At 39.9% G+C, this 13,458-nt stretch overlaps 10 non-coding genes across 10 annotated transcripts; all 10 read right to left on the bottom strand.

Annotated features, from left to right (window-relative positions):
• Positions 1–235: 235 nt before the first annotated feature.
• On the bottom strand, positions 236–317 carry TRNAL-AAG (transfer RNA leucine (anticodon AAG)). Its single transcript has one exon. It is a non-coding gene; the product is annotated as a tRNA-Leu (tRNA).
• A 240-nt stretch (positions 318–557) lies between these two features.
• TRNAL-AAG (transfer RNA leucine (anticodon AAG)) lies at positions 558–639 on the bottom strand. The gene has a single exon. It is a non-coding gene; the product is annotated as a tRNA-Leu (tRNA).
• Positions 640–1,038: 399 nt separating this feature from the next.
• Positions 1,039–1,120, bottom strand: TRNAL-AAG (transfer RNA leucine (anticodon AAG)). Its single transcript has one exon. It is a non-coding gene; the product is annotated as a tRNA-Leu (tRNA).
• Positions 1,121–1,359: 239 nt separating this feature from the next.
• Positions 1,360–1,441, bottom strand: TRNAL-UAG (transfer RNA leucine (anticodon UAG)). Its single transcript has one exon. It is a non-coding gene; the product is annotated as a tRNA-Leu (tRNA).
• Positions 1,442–3,915: 2,474 nt separating this feature from the next.
• On the bottom strand, positions 3,916–3,997 carry TRNAL-UAG (transfer RNA leucine (anticodon UAG)). The gene has a single exon. It is a non-coding gene; the product is annotated as a tRNA-Leu (tRNA).
• Positions 3,998–6,959: 2,962 nt separating this feature from the next.
• Positions 6,960–7,041, bottom strand: TRNAL-AAG (transfer RNA leucine (anticodon AAG)). The gene has a single exon. It is a non-coding gene; the product is annotated as a tRNA-Leu (tRNA).
• A 239-nt stretch (positions 7,042–7,280) lies between these two features.
• Positions 7,281–7,362, bottom strand: TRNAL-UAG (transfer RNA leucine (anticodon UAG)). Its single transcript has one exon. It is a non-coding gene; the product is annotated as a tRNA-Leu (tRNA).
• A 2,481-nt stretch (positions 7,363–9,843) lies between these two features.
• TRNAL-UAG (transfer RNA leucine (anticodon UAG)) lies at positions 9,844–9,925 on the bottom strand. Its single transcript has one exon. It is a non-coding gene; the product is annotated as a tRNA-Leu (tRNA).
• Positions 9,926–12,888: 2,963 nt separating this feature from the next.
• On the bottom strand, positions 12,889–12,970 carry TRNAL-AAG (transfer RNA leucine (anticodon AAG)). The gene has a single exon. It is a non-coding gene; the product is annotated as a tRNA-Leu (tRNA).
• Positions 12,971–13,209: 239 nt separating this feature from the next.
• TRNAL-UAG (transfer RNA leucine (anticodon UAG)) lies at positions 13,210–13,291 on the bottom strand. The gene has a single exon. It is a non-coding gene; the product is annotated as a tRNA-Leu (tRNA).
• Positions 13,292–13,458: the final 167 nt, after the last annotated feature.

Genomic DNA, 13,458 nt, shown 5'->3' with positions numbered 1-13,458 from the left:
CATATGCTAATTTTGTATATTAGCGTATGTATAAGAATAAGATAAAAAGGTTTTAAGGAACTCTTACTACTGGCAGCAGTGGGATTTAAACCTACAGGTCTGTTGTAAAATGGTTAAGTCTCTAAACAATAGGAAAAAACAATGATTCTATCAACTGTCTTTTCTAAACAGAAACCCACACACTCATGCAAATACAAAATCATTTGAATTAGATCAAAATGTTCTGAAGACCTACTGGCAGCAGTGGGATTTGAACCCACGCCTCTGAAGAGACTGGAGCCTTAATCCAGCGCCTTAGACCGCTCGGCCATGCTACCCTAATATACTACATAAAAAAAAGCTTCCTTAGAGTAAGTTTAGTGAATTTTCCTACATTTTAACTTCTTCAAGGTGGAAAATGGATAGGTCTCTAAGCAAAAAGCAATGATTCTATCTACTGTCTTTTGCAAAGCAGCAAAGCATGGACTCATACAAATACAAAATAATAAAACACATGCTAATTTTTCTATTAGCAAAATCATAAATATAAGCTAAAAAGTTTCAAAGTAGAAATACACTGGCAGCAGTGGGATTTGAACCCACGCCTCTGAAGAGACTGGAGCCTTAATCCAGCGCCTTAGACCGCTCGGCCATGCTACCTTTAGCAGCATGATTTTTAAGATTCCTTATCTTAACTGAAAACCACAAAATTATACAAATACAAAAGATTAAATCACATGTTAATTTGCATGTTAGCAAAATCATAAGAATAAGTACAAAAACATTTCAAGACCGCATAATACTGGCAGCAGTGGGATTAAAGCATATGCTAATTTTGTATATTAGCGTATGTATAAGAATAAGATAAAAAGGTTTTAAGGAACTCTTACTACTGGCAGCAGTGGGATTTAAACCTACAGGTCAGTTGTAAAATGGTTAAGTCTCTAAACAATAGGAAAAAACAATGATTCTATCAACTGTCTTTTCCTAAACAGAAACCCACACACTCATGCAAATACAAAATCATTTGAATTAGATCAAAATGTTCTGAAGACCTACTGGCAGCAGTGGGATTTGAACCCACGCCTCTGAAGAGACTGGAGCCTTAATCCAGCGCCTTAGACCGCTCGGCCATGCTACCCTAATATACTACATAAAAAAAGCTTCCTTAGAGTAAGTTTAGTGAATTTTCCTACAGTTTAACTTCTTCAAGGTGGAAAATGGATAGGTCTCTAAGCAAAAAGCAATGATTCTATCTACTGTCTTTTGCAAAACAGCAAAGCATGGACTCATACAAATACAAAATAATAAAACACATGCTAATTTTTCTATTAGCAAAATCATAAATATAAGCTAAAAAGTTTCAAAGTAGAAATACACTGGCAGCAGTGGGATTTGAACCCACGCCTCCAAAGAGACTGGAGCCTAAGTCCAGCGCCTTAGACCACTCGGCCATGCTACCTTTAACAGCATGATTTTTACGATTCCTTATCTTAACTGAAAACCGCAAAATTATACAAATACAAAAGATTAAATCACATGTTAATTTGCATGTTAGCAAAATCATAAGAATAAGTACAAAAACATTTCAAGACCGCATAATACTGGCAGCAGTGGGATTAAAGCATATGCTAATTTTGTATGTTAGCATAATTATAAGAATAAGATAACAAGGTTTAACATAGCATAATGTTCTAGAATAGTCTGTTTAATCGCCGCATACTCACAGTTCCCCCGAGGGTCCATAGCTCTATAGGCTTCAGCAGCTCCACCCTCTAAGAACCCCACAAGATGTCGAACTCGCTCCCTTTCCGGGACTTCCATTAATCAACACTGATGCTCAAAGTCCTGGAAGAAGCCCTCAATGTCGCCTGCAGCCTCATTAAAGGGCTTAAAGTCTTTGTGGGACACTCTGGGGAGTTCCCTCATGGTGGGTGCTGAGGTTACAGTCTGTCTGGAGCTTCTAGCTGCTTCCAAAGCGATCTGCTCCAGCAATGCCATCTCCTGAGCTCTGTGAATGGCCTTCCTCTTATCGTCTATGGTGGCCTCTTCTCCCAGAAATGCCAACTCCTCCTCGTACCACACAACCCACTGACTTTTTTGGGTATTTACCTCCGGCTGCAGTCTTTCCTCCATTTGCTGTGAGGATCCTTCCTCAGTGTCATCTTGCAGGCGAACTCCTTCCAAAGCCTCAATTAGCTGCTCCTTGGAGAGTCCTTTAAAACGGACTCCTACTTCATGGGCCTTTGTTTGTAGGTTCATCGCAGTCCAGCTCTTGTACTCTGCGGTGCTGGTTCCCAATGTTGATGGGCCTTTGTCCTCCATTCCTTATGCTCTGATCCCACTGCTGCCAACCAGTTTGTGACGGGGTGTACAGCAGAGCAGGAAGGGACAACAGGCCGAGGGATGATCCAATGAGATTTATTAAAGCAGGGAGCATACAACATCAAATATCCATAATGTCCCTCAAGTCCACCAGAAGTCCACAATAAGCCCAAGTAAATAAACAGATCTGGAGGTGCTTTCCAGTAATCCCGCACCCGATAAACGAAACAATAGTCCTTCCACGAGTCCAACAGAACAGATTCGGGGGCACCTCCAGATAATCCTTGTGCCAGCTAACAAAGCAATAGTCCACATGAGTCCAAGGGATCCCAAAACAATCTCACGAACGACGAGATATGTCCTCAGCTCAAGTCTCATCCCGTACGCTTCCGCAGTCACAGATGGATGTGGGGTCTTGCCTCAGCTAAGAATCCCCACTCCTTCCCCTTTAAGGATCAACTCACATCTGATCTCAAAAATAAGAATGGATTATCTGAGCTCCTGGGATCCGCCCATGAAGGGGGGTAGGGGTCACACCTTCTATTCAATGGTTGGGTCCACCTGAAGATTCTAGACTGGTCGGCTCCTCTTAGTCTATCTAGTATGTACATATGACTAGCCACCTGCTGTGAGAAAGAATGGCTATTCTTCACTAGTGGTGTTGACAAACCTTAATTACATTATAGCTTAGGGCTGCAAGTATTGGGGGATGGAGACATATTGTTACAGGTGAACTCCCTGCACAAGAAAATACATAAATTACAGCTAATAGAAACCAGAGAACAGTTACATACATCAAATGGCATATTATTCAAATACAGGACAGGGCAAAAGTACATATCATGACAGACATGTCTCTAAATATTAGGAAAAAAACAATAATTCTATCAACTGTTTTTATCTTAACCAGAAAGAAAACACTTAAGCAAATACAAAAGAAGATTAAAACACATGTAAGTTTGTATGTTAGTAAAATCATAAGAGTAAGTTCAAAACAATTTTCAAGCACATATCATACTGGCAGCAGTGGGATGAAAGCACATGCAAATTTTGTCTGTTTTCATAATTATAAGAATAAGATCAAAAGATTTTCAAGAACTCATACTGCTGAGTCATACTCAGCATGATTAAGTAGGCTTCCTTAGAGTAAGTGAAGTACATTTGACAACATTTAAAATTAGTGCATGTTGGAAAAAGGGCATGTCTCTAAACATTAGGAAAAACCAATGATTCTATCAACGGTCTTTATCTTAACCGAAAAATCATACAAATACAAAAGATTAGATCACATGCTAATTTGCATGTTAGCAAAATCATAAGAATAAGTACAAAAACATTTCAAGACCTCATAATACTGGCAGCAGTGGGATTAAAGCATATGCTAATTTTGTATGTTAGCATAGTTATAAGAATAAGATAAAAAGGTTTTAAGGAACTCTTACTACTGGCAGCAGTGGGATTTGAACCTACAGGTCTGTTGTAAAATGGTTAAGTCTCTAAACAATAGGAAAAACCAATGATTCTATCAACTGTCTTTTCCTAAACAGAAATCCACACACTCATGCAAATACAAAATCATAAGAATTAGATCAAATGGTTCTGAAGACCTACTGGCAGCAGTGGGATTTGAACCCACGCCTCCAAAGAGACTGGAGCCTAAGTCCAGCGCCTTAGACCACTCGGCCATGCTACCTTTAACAGCATGATTTTTACGATTCCTTATCTTAACTGAAAACCGCAAAATTATACAAATACAAAAGATTAAATCACATGTTAATTTGCATGTTAGCAAAATCATAAGAATAAGTACAAAAACATTTCAAGACCGCATAATACTGGCAGCAGTGGGATTAAAGCATATGCTAATTGTGTATGTTAGCATAATTATAAGAATAAGATAACAAGGTTTAACATAGCATAATGTTCTAGAATAGTCTGTTTAATCGCCGCATACTCACAGTTCCCCCGAGGGTCCATAGCTCTATAGGCTTCAGCAGCTCCACCCTCTAAGAACCCCACAAGATGTCGAACTCGCTCCCTTTCCGGGACTTCCATTAATCAACACTGATGCTCAAAGTCCTGGAAGAAGCCCTCAATGTCGCCTGCAGCCTCATTAAAGGGCTTAAAGTCTTTGTGGGACACTCTGGGGAGTTCCCTCATGGTGGGTGCTGAGGTTACAGTCTGTCTGGAGCTTCTAGCTGCTTCCAAAGCGATCTGCTCCAGCAATGTCATCTCCTGAGCTCTGTGAATGGCCTTCCTCTTATCGTCTATGGTGGCCTCTTCTCCCAGAAATGCCAACTCCTCCTCGTACCACACAACCCACTGACTTTTTTGGGTATTTACCTCCGGCTGCAGTCTTTCCTCCATTTGCTGTGAGGATCCTTCCTCAGTGTCATCTTGCAGGCGAACTCCTTCCAAAGCCTCAATTAGCTGCTCCTTGGAGAGTCCTTTAAAACGGACTCCTACTTCATGGGCCTTTGTTTGTAGGTTCATCGCAGTCCAGCTCTTGTACTCTGCGGTGCTGGTTCCCAATGTTGATGGGCCTTTGTCCTCCATTCCTTATGCTCTGATCCCACTGCTGCCAACCAGTTTGTGACGGGGTGTACAGCAGAGCAGGAAGGGACAACAGGCCGAGGGATGATCCAATGAGATTTATTAAAGCAGGGAGCATACAACATCAAATATCCATAATGTCCTTCAAGTCCACCAGAAGTCCACAATAAGCCCAAGTAAATAAACAGATCTGGAGGTGCTTTCCAGTAATCCCGCACCCGATAAACGAAACAATAGTCCTTCCACGAGTCCAACAGAACAGATTCGGGGGCACCTCCAGATAATCCTTGTGCCAGCTAACAAAGCAATAGTCCACATGAGTCCAAGGGATCCCAAAACAATCTCACGAACGACGAGATATGTCCTCAGCTCAAGTCTCATCCCGTACGCTTCCGCAGTCACAGATGGATGTGGGGTCTTGCCTCAGCTAAGAATCCCCACTCCTTCCCCTTTAAGGATCAACTCACATCTGATCTCAAAAATAAGAATGGATTATCTGAGCTCCTGGGATCCGCCCATGAAGGGGGGTAGGGGTCACACCTTCTATTCAATGGTTGGGTCCACCTGAAGATTCTAGACTGGTCGGCTCCTCTTAGTCTATCTAGTATGTACATATGACTAGCCACCTGCTGTGAGAAAGAATGGCTATTCTTCACTAGTGGTGTTGACAAACCTTAATTACATTATAGCTTAGGGCTGCAAGTATTGGGGGATGGAGACATATTGTTACAGGTGAACTCCCTGCACAAGAAAATACATAAATTACAGCTAATAGAAACCAGAGAACAGTTACATACATCAAATGGCATATTATTCAAATACAGGACAGGGCAAAAGTACATATCATGACAGACATGTCTCTAAATATTAGGAAAAAAACAATAATTCTATCAACTGTTTTTATCTTAACCAGAAAGAAAACACTTAAGCAAATACAAAAGAAGATTAAAACACATGTAAGTTTGTATGTTAGTAAAATCATAAGAGTAAGTTCAAAACAATTTTCAAGCACATATCATACTGGCAGCAGTGGGATGAAAGCACATGCAAATTTTGTCTGTTTTCATAATTATAAGAATAAGATCAAAAGATTTTCAAGAACTCATACTGCTGAGTCATACTCAGCATGATTAAGTAGGCTTCCTTAGAGTAAGTGAAGTACATTTGACAACATTTAAAATTAGTGCATGTTGGAAAAAGGGCATGTCTCTAAACATTAGGAAAAACCAATGATTCTATCAACGGTCTTTATCTTAACCGAAATCCGAAAAATCATACAAATACAAAAGATTAGATCACATGCTAATTTGCATGTTAGCAAAATCATAAGAATAAGTACAAAAACATTTCAAGACCTCATAATACTGGCAGCAGTGGGATTAAAGCATATGCTAATTTTGTATGTTAGCATAGTTATAAGAATAAGATAAAAAGGTTTTAAGGAACTCTTACTACTGGCAGCAGTGGGATTTGAACCTACAGGTCTGTTGTAAAATGGTTAAGTCTCTAAACAATAGGAAAAACCAATGATTCTATCAACTGTCTTTTCCTAAACAGAAATCCACACACTCATGCAAATACAAAATCATAAGAATTAGATCAAATGGTTCTGAAGACCTACTGGCAGCAGTGGGATTTGAACCCACGCCTCTGAAGAGACTGGAGCCTTAATCCAGCGCCTTAGACCGCTCGGCCATGCTAGCTTTAGCAGCATGATTTTTAAGATTCCTTATCTTAACTGAAAACCACAAAATTATACAAATGCAAAAGATTAAATCACATGTTAATTTGCATGTTAGCAAAATCATAAGAATAAGTACAAAAACATTTCAAGACCGCATAATACTGGCAGCAGTGGGATTAAAGCATATGCTAATTTTGTATATTAGCGTATGTATAAGAATAAGATAAAAAGGTTTTAAGGAACTCTTACTACTGGCAGCAGTGGGATTTAAACCTACAGGTCTGTTGTAAAATGGTTAAGTCTCTAAACAATAGGAAAAAACAATGATTCTATCAACTGTCTTTTCCTAAACAGAAACCCACACACTCATGCAAATACAAAATCATTTGAATTAGATCAAAATGTTCTGAAGACCTACTGGCAGCAGTGGGATTTGAACCCACGCCTCTGAAGAGACTGGAGCCTTAATCCAGCGCCTTAGACCGCTCGGCCATGCTACCCTAATATACTACATAAAAAAAGCTTCCTTAGAGTAAGTTTAGTGAATTTTCCTACAGTTTAACTTCTTCAAGGTGGAAAATGGATAGGTCTCTAAGCAAAAAGCAATGATTCTATCTACTGTCTTTTGCAAAACAGCAAAGCATGGACTCATACAAATACAAAATAATAAAACACATGCTAATTTTTCTATTAGCAAAATCATAAATATAAGCTAAAAAGTTTCAAAGTAGAAATACACTGGCAGCAGTGGGATTTGAACCCACGCCTCCAAAGAGACTGGAGCCTAAGTCCAGCGCCTTAGACCACTCGGCCATGCTACCTTTAACAGCATGATTTTTACGATTCCTTATCTTAACTGAAAACCGCAAAATTATACAAATACAAAAGATTAAATCACATGTTAATTTGCATGTTAGCAAAATCATAAGAATAAGTACAAAAACATTTCAAGACCGCATAATACTGGCAGCAGTGGGATTAAAGCATATGCTAATTTTGTATGTTAGCATAATTATAAGAATAAGATAACAAGGTTTAACATAGCATAATGTTCTAGAATAGTCTGTTTAATCGCCGCATACTCACAGTTCCCCCGAGGGTCCATAGCTCTATAGGCTTCAGCAGCTCCACCCTCTAAGAACCCCACAAGATGTCGAACTCGCTCCCTTTCCGGGACTTCCATTAATCAACACTGATGCTCAAAGTCCTGGAAGAAGCCCTCAATGTCGCCTGCAGCCTCATTAAAGGGCTTAAAGTCTTTGTGGGACACTCTGGGGAGTTCCCTCATGGTGGGTGCTGAGGTTACAGTCTGTCTGGAGCTTCTAGCTGCTTCCAAAGCGATCTGCTCCAGCAATGCCATCTCCTGAGCTCTGTGAATGGCCTTCCTCTTATCGTCTATGGTGGCCTCTTCTCCCAGAAATGCCAACTCCTCCTCGTACCACACAACCCACTGACTTTTTTGGGTATTTACCTCCGGCTGCAGTCTTTCCTCCATTTGCTGTGAGGATCCTTCCTCAGTGTCATCTTGCAGGCGAACTCCTTCCAAAGCCTCAATTAGCTGCTCCTTGGAGAGTCCTTTAAAACGGACTCCTGCTTCATGGGCCTTTGTTTGTAGGTTCATCGCAGTCCAGCTCTTGTACTCTGCGGTGCTGGTTCCCAATGTTGATGGGCCTTTGTCCTCCATTCCTTATGCTCTGATCCCACTGCTGCCAACCAGTTTGTGACGGGGTGTACAGCAGAGCAGGAAGGGACAACAGGCCGAGGGATGATCCAATGAGATTTATTAAAGCAGGGAGCATACAACATCAAATATCCATAATGTCCCTCAAGTCCACCAGAAGTCCACAATAAGCCCAAGTAAATAAACAGATCTGGAGGTGCTTTCCAGTAATCCCGCACCCGATAAACGAAACAATAGTCCTTCCACGAGTCCAACAGAACAGATTCGGGGGCACCTCCAGATAATCCTTGTGCCAGCTAACAAAGCAATAGTCCACATGAGTCCAAGGGATCCCAAAACAATCTCACGAACGACGAGATATGTCCTCAGCTCAAGTCTCATCCCGTACGCTTCCGCAGTCACAGATGGATGTGGGGTCTTGCCTCAGCTAAGAATCCCCACTCCTTCCCCTTTAAGGATCAACTCACATCTGATCTCAAAAATAAGAATGGATTATCTGAGCTCCTGGGATCCGCCCATGAAGGGGGGTAGGGGTCACACCTTCTATTCAATGGTTGGGTCCACCTGAAGATTCTAGACTGGTCGGCTCCTCTTAGTCTATCTAGTATGTACATATGACTAGCCACCTGCTGTGAGAAAGAATGGCTATTCTTCACTAGTGGTGTTGACAAACCTTAATTACATTATAGCTTAGGGCTGCAAGTATTGGGGGATGGAGACATATTGTTACAGGTGAACTCCCTGCACAAGAAAATACATAAATTACAGCTAATAGAAACCAGAGAACAGTTACATACATCAAATGGCATATTATTCAAATACAGGACAGGGCAAAAGTACATATCATGACAGACATGTCTCTAAATATTAGGAAAAAAACAATAATTCTATCAACTGTTTTTATCTTAACCAGAAAGAAAACACTTAAGCAAATACAAAAGAAGATTAAAACACATGTAAGTTTGTATGTTAGTAAAATCATAAGAGTAAGTTCAAAACAATTTTCAAGCACATATCATACTGGCAGCAGTGGGATGAAAGCACATGCAAATTTTGTCTGTTTTCATAATTATAAGAATAAGATCAAAAGATTTTCAAGAACTCATACTGCTGAGTCATACTCAGCATGATTAAGTAGGCTTCCTTAGAGTAAGTGAAGTACATTTGACAACATTTAAAATTAGTGCATGTTGGAAAAAGGGCATGTCTCTAAACATTAGGAAAAACCAATGATTCTATCAACGGTCTTTATCTTAACCGAAAACCGAAAAATCATACAAATACAAAAGATTAGATCACATGCTAATTTGCATGTTAGCAAAATCATAAGAATAAGTACAAAAACATTTCAAGACCTCATAATACTGGCAGCAGTGGGATTAAAGCATATGCTAATTTTGTATGTTAGCATAGTTATAAGAATAAGATAAAAAGGTTTTAAGGAACTCTTACTACTGGCAGCAGTGGGATTTGAACCTACAGGTCTGTTGTAAAATGGTTAAGTCTCTAAACAATAGGAAAAACCAATGATTCTATCAACTGTCTTTTCCTAAACAGAAATCCACACACTCATGCAAATACAAAATCATAAGAATTAGATCAAATGGTTCTGAAGACCTACTGGCAGCAGTGGGATTTGAACCCACGCCTCCAAAGAGACTGGAGCCTAAGTCCAGCGCCTTAGACCACTCGGCCATGCTACCTTTAACAGCATGATTTTTACGATTCCTTATCTTAACTGAAAACCGCAAAATTATACAAATACAAAAGATTAAATCACATGTTAATTTGCATGTTAGCAAAATCATAAGAATAAGTACAAAAACATTTCAAGACCGCATAATACTGGCAGCAGTGGGATTAAAGCATATGCTAATTTTGTATGTTAGCATAATTATAAGAATAAGATAACAAGGTTTAACATAGCATAATGTTCTAGAATAGTCTGTTTAATCGCCGCATACTCACAGTTCCCCCGAGGGTCCATAGCTCTATAGGCTTCAGCAGCTCCACCCTCTAAGAACCCCACAAGATGTCGAACTCGCTCCCTTTCCGGGACTTCCATTAATCAACACTGATGCTCAAAGTCCTGGAAGAAGCCCTCAATGTCGCCTGCAGCCTCATTAAAGGGCTTAAAGTCTTTGTGGGACACTCTGGGGAGTTCCCTCATGGTGGGTGCTGAGGTTACAGTCTGTCTGGAGCTTCTAGCTGCTTCCAAAGCGATCTGCTCCAGCAATGCCATCTCCTGAGCTCTGTGAATGGCCTTCCTCTTATCGTCTATGGTGGCCTCTTCTCCCAGAAATGCCAACTCCTCCTCGTACCACACAACCCACTGACTTTTTTGGGTATTTACCTCCGGCTGCAGTCTTTCCTCCATTTGCTGTGAGGATCCTTCCTCAGTGTCATCTTGCAGGCGAACTCCTTCCAAAGCCTCAATTAGCTGCTCCTTGGAGAGTCCTTTAAAACGGACTCCTACTTCATGGGCCTTTGTTTGTAGGTTCATCGCAGTCCAGCTCTTGTACTCTGCGGTGCTGGTTCCCAATGTTGATGGGCCTTTGTCCTCCATTCCTTATGCTCTGATCCCACTGCTGCCAACCAGTTTGTGACGGGGTGTACAGCAGAGCAGGAAGGGACAACAGGCCGAGGGATGATCCAATGAGATTTATTAAAGCAGGGAGCATACAACATCAAATATCCATAATGTCCTTCAAGTCCACCAGAAGTCCACAATAAGCCCAAGTAAATAAACAGATCTGGAGGTGCTTTCCAGTAATCCCGCACCCGATAAACGAAACAATAGTCCTTCCACGAGTCCAACAGAACAGATTCGGGGGCACCTCCAGATAATCCTTGTGCCAGCTAACAAAGCAATAGTCCACATGAGTCCAAGGGATCCCAAAACAATCTCACGAACGACGAGATATGTCCTCAGCTCAAGTCTCATCCCGTACGCTTCCGCAGTCACAGATGGACGTGGGGTCTTGCCTCAGCTAAGAATCCCCACTCCTTCCCCTTTAAGGATCAACTCACATCTGATCTCAAAAATAAGAATGGATTATCTGAGCTCCTGGGATCCGCTCATGAAGGGGGGTAGGGGTCACACCTTCTATTCAATGGTTGGGTCCACCTGAAGATTCTAGACTGGTTGGCTCCTCTTAGTCTATCTAGTATGTACATATGACTAGCCACCTGCTGTGAGAAAGAATGGCTATTCTTCACTAGTGGTGTTGACAAACCTTAATTACATTATAGCTTAGGGCTGCAAGTATTGGGGGAAGGAGACATATTGTTACAGGTGAACTCCCAGCACAAGAAAATACATAAATTACAGCTAATAGAAACCAGAGAACAGTTACATACATCAAATGGCATATTATTCAAATACAGGACAGGGCAAAAGTACATATCATGACAGACATGTCTCTAAATATTAGGAAAAAAACAATAATTCTATCAACTGTTTTTGTCTTAACCAGAAAGAAAACACTTAAGCAAATACAAAAGAAGATTAAAACACATGTAAGTTTGTATGTTAGTAAAATCATAAGAGTAAGTTCAAAACAATTTTCAAGCACATATCATACTGGCAGCAGTGGGATGAAAGCACATGCAAATTTTGTCTGTTTTCATAATTATAAGAATAAGATCAAAAGATTTTCAAGAACTCATACTGCTGAGTCATACTCAGCATGATTAAGTAGGCTTCCTTAGAGTAAGTGAAGTACATTTGACAACATTTAAAATTAGTGCATGTTGGAAAAAGGTCATGTCTCTAAACATTAGGAAAAACCAATGATTCTATTAACGGTCTTTATCTTAACCGAAAACCGAAAAATCATACAAATACAAAAGAAGATTAGATCACATGCTAATTTGCATGTTAGCAAAATCATAAGAATAAGTACAAAAACATTTCAAGACCTCAAAATACTGGCAGCAGTGGGATTAAAGCATATGCTAATTTTGTATGTTAGCATAGTTATAAGAATAAGATAAAAAGGTTTTAAGGAACTCTTACTACTGGCAGCAGTGGGATTTGAACCTACAGGTCTGTTGTAAAATGGTTAAGTCTCTAAACAATAGGAAAAACCAATGATTCTATCAACTGTCTTTTCCTAAACAGAAATCCACACACTCATGCAAATACAAAATCATAAGAATTAGATCAAAAGGTTCTGAAGACCTACTGGCAGCAGTGGGATTTCAACCCACGCCTCTGAAGAGACTGGAGCCTTAATCCAGCGCCTTAGACCGCTCGGCCATGCTACCTTTAGCAGCATGATTTTTAAGATTCCTTATCTTAACTGAAAACCACAAAATTATACAAATACAAAAGATTAAATCACATGTTAATTTGCATGTTAGCAAAATCATAAGAATAAGTACAAAAACATTTCAAGACCGCATAATACTGGCAGCAGTGGGATTAAAGCATATGCTAATTTTGTATATTAGCGTATGTATAAGAATAAGATAAAAAGGTTTTAAGGAACTCTTACTACTGGCAGCAGGGATTTAAACCTACAGGTCTGTTGTAAAATGGTTAAGTCTCTAAACAATAGGAAAAAACAATGATTCTATCAACTGTCTTTTCCTAAACAGAAACCCACACACTCATGCAAATACAAAATCATTTGAATTAGATCAAAAGGTTCTGAAGACCTACTGGCAGCAGTGGGATTTGAACCCACGCCTCTGAAGAGACTGGAGCCTTAATCCAGCGCCTTAGACCGCTCGGCCATGCTACCCTAATGTACTACATAAAAAAAGCTTCCTTGGAGTAAGTTTAGTGAATTTTCCTACATTTTAACTTCTTCAAGGTGGAAAATGGATAGGTCTCTAAGCAAAAAGCAATGATTCTATCTACTGTCTTTTGCAAAACAGCAAAGCATGGACTCATACAAATACAAAATAATAAAACACATGCTAATTTTTCTATTAGCAAAATCATAAATATAAGCTAAAAAGTTTCAAAGTAGAAATACACTGGCAGCAGTGGTATTTGAACCCACGCCTCCAAAGAGACTGGAGCCTAAGTCCAGCGCCTTAGACCACTCGGCCATGCTACCTTTAACAGCATGATTTTTACGATTCCTTATCTTAACTGAAAACCGCAAAATTATACAAATACAAAAGATTAAATCACATGTTAATTTGCATGTTAGCAAAATCATAAGAATAAGTACAAAAACATTTCAAGACCGCATAATACTGGCAGCAGTGGGATTAAAGCATA

Source organism: Ranitomeya imitator, chromosome 4 (assembly GCF_032444005.1).
Source record: "Ranitomeya imitator isolate aRanImi1 chromosome 4, aRanImi1.pri, whole genome shotgun sequence".
Taxonomy (NCBI): domain Eukaryota; kingdom Metazoa; phylum Chordata; class Amphibia; order Anura; family Dendrobatidae; genus Ranitomeya; species Ranitomeya imitator.
The sequence above is the reverse complement of the archived record's forward strand: the minus strand, read 5'-3'. Positions and strand labels throughout refer to the sequence as shown.